Below are 7,743 nucleotides of genomic sequence, written 5' to 3' on the forward strand. Positions count from 1 at the left end.
GAGGGAGAGAGGGAGAGAGGGAGAGAGGGAGAGAGGGAGAGAGGGAAAAGAAAAAATAAAAATGGTTCACTAAGGTTTAAAAATTAGTCCTAAACATTATGCTAGCAACAATTTGACCAAACTAGGGCAAATAAAAATAAATGAATCCTTGTTTGCTTATTTTGCATTCAGATGATTTCTATAAATTAACGAAAAAAACTCAACTTTTTTTCAAAAAAAAGCATTAACTAGTTAAACCTACCTTATTACGACATTAGAATTTTGTTGTTGTTTTTGCTGAAATTGAAATATTAGCCTTATGCATTTCCAGCAAGTCTTATTCTTATTAATGGTTTAGGAATAACACATCTGGTAGTAGTGAACTTTGGTTCTTTGAAGAATTACCATTATAGAACTTGTTTGCCTGATGCTGGTTTCTTTTTAAACAGAGCCTGATTTTATTATTCTGTCACAAGTGTTTTATTTTCATGCATTTTTAAAAATTGGGGAAAAAACATTTTACCATTTTAATGTACAGTTCAGTCGCGTTAACATACATTCACATTGTCGTAAAATAGATCTTCAGAATTTCTTCATCTTGCAAACTTGAAACATTATCCATCAAACAGCTCCCCTTTTCCCTCTCCCCTCTAGCACTTGGTAATTACCATTCTACTTTTTGCTTCTATGAATTTGACAATGTTAGATCTCTGATATGATTAATATCCAGAATATATAAAGAGCTCCTACAACTCAACAACAAAAAGTCAAATAACCTGATACAAATGGGCAAAGGACTTGAACAGAAATAAGAGTTTAATTTTTTAAATTTGTATATTTGCTGGGGTTTTTTGTTCTGTTTTGTAGATTTCTTTTTATTTCAGCTTAATTGTAAAGGAGTTTTAAAGTTATGAATGCCATATAAACACATTATTGAAAATTTGGAAAATAAAAAAAAGTAAACAAATCATTCCACAAAAGCAAACCATTGTAATACAACTTGCTGATTTATTAACTTTTAACCCAGAGTCAGTCCTTCATATAGGACAGATCCTCATTCTCCAATAGAATACATGTTTCTTGAGTTGAACTTTTAAAGAAACAAGCTAGTGTTCCTTGAGCTGTATTTAACTGACACATGCCTGGTAGACAATTCATGAGTGCTCCTTGAATGAACTAACCATTTAACTTATTCGCTCTTGGTTTGGTTCCCTGTGTATCCATCCATGTTCTATGCATTATTGGAGTTGGTACTATCCATGATATCACAGCAGTGAGGAAATTCAGGCCAGCCTCACAATACGTGAACTCTACTTCTTGCCTGTTGCAAGACATGCAAATTTTGTGGCCTGTGCCTTCTCTGAAGTTGAGCAAGAATATCATTAGAACTGTATTTTAATATAGTTCTATGCTCAAAATGAGCATAAATTGAAAAGTTTTAGTAGCTAACGGGGGAAATGGGCATGGTCAGGTCAACTTACTGAATTTGCTTGATTGATGAGCTACTAGACATTGCTAGTCCATTATGGGGTTTTCCAGTCTTTAGAATCTATTTTATTCACTTATGTATCACAGCAAATCAAATACTTATAACTGTGGCTGTCTTTCATTCCTAGACCTCTGTTTATAACTGATTTTAAAAAGTTGAAGAATTACTATTATAGAAAATTAAATTTTATTAATATCCAATGTTGATGAATAAAGGAACAAAAAATTACCTAAAATATATACCAAGCACCAGTATAAGATGCATCTTCTCATGCCATTTGATTGGAAGTTATATTGCTATGTGAAAATATTACCTTTTAATTTTGGAGTTAAACTAATTTAATTTTACACAGTGAATTGTTTCTAAGACATTGATTCACAGCATGTTTCTAAACTCTCCAGTCTATTTATTTTGTTTAGTTCTTTCAATTTCTTAAAATGTTTAACTATTGACTGCTTCTGGGCAAGTGTGAAGCTTATGGATCATTGTTCCTTTAATGAATAGGTTAGTAACAATGATGGTCCATAAACATGGTTTCTACATCAAAACTCAAGGTATATTCAATAGCAAGAGTGCCTTTATAGAAGGAAGACGTCATCATTCTCAGGTTTATTTGGACAAGATATACAATGCTGATACCGTTATGCTAAGCACAACAACAAAGTTAAACTTAACTTTGAAAGTGTAACTAGTAGTATAAAGAATGACTTCAGTGAGCTGCTCACACAGATGAAAAATGTGTGTAAGGTGACTTAGAAAGGTAGGAAAAGAGTAGGAAAGGATATTTTCCTGGTTTCCTTATGTGCCAAAAAACAAAACAACTAATTTAAGGTATCAGCATGACACTGCTAAGGGATACATCTTGCTATTTTTGAGTTTACACTTTTCTTTAATCATGCAGGTGTTAATGATGACTTGGCTTAATGAATGGCCAAAGTCAAAATTCAGCAGAAATGCATTTAGCACAATATGCCAGGTCATGTGGGTATTGCAAATACCCGTAAACCTTTTTATGACTCCAACTATTTTTTCAGGGAAAGCAGGGATATATTTATCTGGAAAGATATTTTTACACAAGACAATATAGTCCAGTAGCTACAGTAGTTTCCCTTTATGTTATCTTGCTTTTATTCTGCAGCATAGGAACAAAACTAGAAAAAAATGATAGAATGTGATTTATGCTGATTCGTGGTCAAGTGAACACAAGCTAGCCCACTGAACCGGAAGAAAAGAGTGACAAAACTCTTGAAAGAGAAGATAAAATCCACCATATCCAGATATTTCTGGGGAAAACCAAAATAAAACAAACAACTATTAAAATTTTAAATCACTTTTAGAAAGCTTCCATTAGTGCTATGAAATAGAAAGCGTCTTGGAGAACAGGATTTGTTCATGTTAAGTCTTCTCTTCCTGGGCTCAGTTTCCTCATCTGCAGTGCATGAGGGTCATTGAACTCCATAAGCCCTAAGGATCCTTCTGGTTTCAAAACTCCCACGATGTCTGATAAAGAACACTTACCTTGACAAAGCTCTTCAAGTCATTTTCACCTTCACATATTGATTTATCTGTGTAGTGACATTTAAAGTGAATTGTAATCAGGAAATAAAAGGCTGATGCAGACTTTTCTTCAGTAGAAGAAATTGACAACAACAACAAAAAATGTGAATACAAGAGAGAAACAAAGGCCTGACTACCAGAAGTCGATCTATAGGATACAGAATGTGGTATTGTACAAAGTAGAAATTCCTTTCTGGAATTTAAGAAGAAATCATTGTAGCATCAGGAATAAATAGGAGAAAAGAGAAAGCATTAAGATTTTCCAGTCAAGGAGAGATCTGGAAACATAATGATTTACCTCCTGCCATAGCATGAGGTATAGCAAATTTTATAATTTGGGGTAGATCAAAATTATTGTGTGAGGAAGACATAATTAAAAAAAGATTTGATTCTGTCTTTAACACTTTTAAGGAAGGTATTTTCTTAAAAGCAAGAACAAATCGAGGACCAAATATCTATAACTAAAGCACAATTTAAGTGTTCAGAAGAATATTGGGAAGAAAAAGAATGCAAAGGGGAAAATGCCTTATGGAAAGAGCATAGAATTAGTAGTCAATGAGGAAGAACTATGACTCCTAAAGAATTATAAATTTTAAGTTGTACGAAAATAATACTGATCAAACAGAAAAACTAAGAGATAATTATAAGTAAATAAAAATGAAACAAGATGTGTTGCCATTAATATTATATATCAGCTGCCCCAGCAAAGCAATAATTCAAGGTCAAACAACTTAGAACAGTCAGCACCTCATAGTCTTGGTAAAAAGAGCAGGTCAATACATATATATTGATTGGTTGATTGAATAAGAAATGCTTGCAGTTAGTTTAGGAAAATCAAAGTTGCTTAGGAAGTTATGCACGTAATTTCTTAAACTAAGCAAGTATAAATTTCCTTTTGAAATAATATAAAATAAAACCTTTCCTAATAGTTACTTTTAAGTCCTAAACAATGAAGTCTTATAATAATTTTATGAGATAATGTGTGTATATAGCAAAACCTAAATTGGAAATAGATAAAATGTGGAAATATAAATGTTCTTCTGTAGAAAGAAATTATATTTTACATCTTTGATGGTTTTGATAGGTGGTTGGAATAGGGAAAACTCTGTGTGAACAATTTACCAAAAAAATGCTATGCTTTCCTCTAAACCAATATTTGGACATATATTTTCCAACTGGGTTCAGTTTTTGATATGGCCAGTCAAAGATAATGATATTTTATTTCAAGACCCTAAGTCAAAATAAAATTGATTTGAAATGGTCTGAATTAATGAGATACCTTCCATCCTGTATGTTTTGACATTGTCAGGTCAAGGGATAAGATACTGATGGACCTTTTCTTACCAAATATTTTATTAATTAACTCAGAAAGCTTGGCCTGTTTAGTCAGTATAGACACTATGTGCCGGTGTCTTGTATACAAAAATTAGCAAGATGTGATTCCTTTAAATAATTAACTCAAAACCCATATCATTAAATGTAGAAGTGGTAAGCTTACAGGGAAAAGAAAGATCTGCTGGGAGTGAATAAAAGGAAAAAGAAAAAATGGCTTTGTGATTTCTATCAATGATGTGCGTGTGCACGTTCGTGCGCGCATGTATGTGTGTGTGTGTACGTATACTTGAAAGAGAGAATGCAGGTAACAGGCAAGCTGGTAAGAAATTTGATGAAATAGAGAGTATGTCAATGATGTATCCTAAGATAAAATATAGCATTTGTGGGTACAGAGTAATTCTAAATCCATCCGCCACCCCATGCAATGAAATATTTCCTCTTCCAGCACTGGGAGTACTTGTGATATACAGCTCACCTCACCAAATCTAATATCATTTCAGCCCAGAGGGACACAGAGCGTGGTGACTGACTTAGCCTTTTTGAGGGAAGGGATTTTGTTTACTGTTCAAAGTGTGTTGTCCTTAATGGAAGGATTTTTTTTTTTTTCAAATAAAGGTAAATAATGATTTTTGAAGACTAATACATATGATGAAAAATTACTGTAAAAGAAAATTTGTGCTCAGTAGCATCATAAAATAAGTATATTAGCAGTATGCTACAAATATTATTTCTAATGATAATACTTAAAGTGAGTTGAAAATGAAACCAATTCAGCTTAGTATCATTAAGCTTATGTTTTTATTTAGCTAGTTATTTACATCTGAATCTATGTCTACATATAGCTATTCTAAATAACATTTGGATAGTTGGTCTATTTAAAAATTTTTTTTCCCCTTGTAATAAAATTTTTTAAAATCCTCTTCTAACAGTTAGAAAAGCAAGTGTCTATTAGATATTTACATCTTGTACTTGTAAGGGGTAATGACAGTGGGATTTAGAACTTGAAAGGCCACCTTATTTTAGAGGGAAAACAAAGATGCTATTTCTGGCTTATAATTGTGAATATAACCTGAAGCTTAGTTAATAAGGTAAAAAAAAAAGTAAGTTCAAGATACAATCTCTTGCTAAAGTCTGTTCTTCAATACATTTCTTAATACACATGGTAACACCTAAGAATAAAATTTCCAAGGAGGAATGTGTCCTAATGCAATTACCTTAGAACGTTTTCATATTTCAGTTTATGGGAAATCCTAGATTTAGGCATTTATGAATTAATTTTTGAATTAAAATAGCTCAATGAAGTGACATCACTATTACATTGATAAATCTCCCTTTCTTCTTCTATCTTGTTGCCTCATGTTCTATGTAGTAGCTAGCCATTGTTCTGGGCACTTTAATTCTTGATTTTCAAATATCAATCTTATTTTGTAAAAATCTCCATGCACGGAAACTCCTCTATTGTAGTTACATTGTGATACAGTCTAATTTTTGATGTTGGGTCACAAATTTTATAAGCTTTCACAATGTCACAGTTGATACATCCTTCAAGCTTTCTTTTTCATCTTGATTAGAGGGACCATTTAACAAATCTGCACCTAGATATCCGATCTCCATTGTTTAGACACATGCGACTGCATTTCATGGAGTACTAAATCACGTCTATGTTATTTGCCAAGAAACTATAGAACTCGTGTGCCATCTTTTTTCAACCACAACTAAAAGCAAATGAATTAAATACCTATTACCTCTGAACACTGTTTACACTTCTGGGTTAGGTGTGCAGATATTTTTCGCAGCACAGGAGCTGGCCCTTGTCTGTGGTTATGCTGACTAAAGATTTTAATAGCAGAGAAAAGTAAAATGTGTTTCAATGTGAACAAGTAGCAAGAAGGAAAGCAAAGGTATTGCGTAAGAAATCTAGAAACAGGCTGGGCGCTGTGGCTCACGCCTGTAATCCCAGCACTTTGGGAGGCCGAGGTGGGTGGATCAGGAGATCAAGAGATTGAGACCATCTGGCCAACATGGTAAAACCCTGTCTCTATTAAAAACACAAATATTAGCTGGATTGTGGTGGCATGCCCCTGTAGTCCCAGCTACTTGGGAGGCTAAGGTAGGAAAATCACTTGAACCCAGGAGGTGGAGGTCGCAGTGAGCCCACATCATACCACTGCGCTCCAGCCTGGTGACAGAGCGAGACTCTGTCTCAAAAAGAAAAAAAAGAAAAGAAAAGAAAAAAATCTAGAAACAAATATGCCCCAATTGACAACTTTATTGTAAATGTGGAAAATATCAGGAATTAAAGCATGAAAATGGAATGTTCAACGACCACTCCTTAGCCATAAATAAACTTTTAAATCACCTTTCAGATTCAATGCAGCAAAATGGCATTACTTTTAACCATAATGAGCTATCACAGGTGCTGAATACACAAATGACTATATCACATAGGATGAAATAGAAAGCAGCAAAGAAGTGACCTTAATGAGTAACGAAAAAGCATCAAGTTAGGGAGGTTAAAGAAAAGCTCAGTGTTTGTTATTACTTCGTACTTTACTTGAATATTTTGAAGCATGTCTGTTGACGAAAAGAACTAGTAAATATTTATAGATACCATGGATACCTTAAGTGGTCTGTCACTTTAGCAAAATAAACACGGCCTCTGCTAAGCATTTGTTTTAAAATTTAAATTGTAAGCCTGATGTGGTGGCTCACACCTGTAATCAGAGCACTTTGGGAGGCCAAGGTGGGTGGATTGCTTGAGCTCAGGAGTTCAAGACCAGCCTGGGCAATGTGGAAGAACTTCATCTTGACAAAAAATACAAAAATTAGCCAGGCATTGTGGTGCACACATGTAATGTCAGCTACTTGGGAGGCTGAGGTTGGGAGGATTACTGAGCCTGAGAGGCCAAGGCTGCAGTAAGCTGTGATTGTGCTGCTGCACTGCAGCTTGGGTGACAGTGAGACCTTGTCTCAAAAAGAAAAAAAGAAGAGAAAAAAAATTGAATTTAGCTGGGTGCGGTGGCTCACGCCTGTAATCGCAGCACTTTGGGAGGCCGAGGCGGGCGGATCACGAGGTCAGGAGATCGAGACCATCCTGGCTAACACGGTGAAACCCCGTCTCTACTGAAAATACAAAAAAATTAGCCGGGCGTGGTGGTGGGTGCCTGTAGTCCCGTAGTCCCAGCTTCTAGGGAGGCTGAGGCAGGAGAATGGCGTTAACCTGGGAGGTGGCGGAGCTTGTAGTGAGTGGAGATCGCGCCACTGCACTCCAGCCTGGGTGACAGAGCGAGACTTCGTCTCAAAAAAAAGAAAAAAAAAAAAAGAATTGAATATAAAATAAGATCCGTGGAAAAGACCAAATAATCTAGCATTTTAAGCTGTCT

The sequence above is a fragment of the Rhinopithecus bieti genome, unplaced genomic scaffold (genome assembly GCF_001698545.2).
Source record: "Rhinopithecus bieti isolate Rb0 unplaced genomic scaffold, ASM169854v2 scaffold_35900, whole genome shotgun sequence".
NCBI lineage: Eukaryota > Metazoa > Chordata > Mammalia > Primates > Cercopithecidae > Rhinopithecus > Rhinopithecus bieti.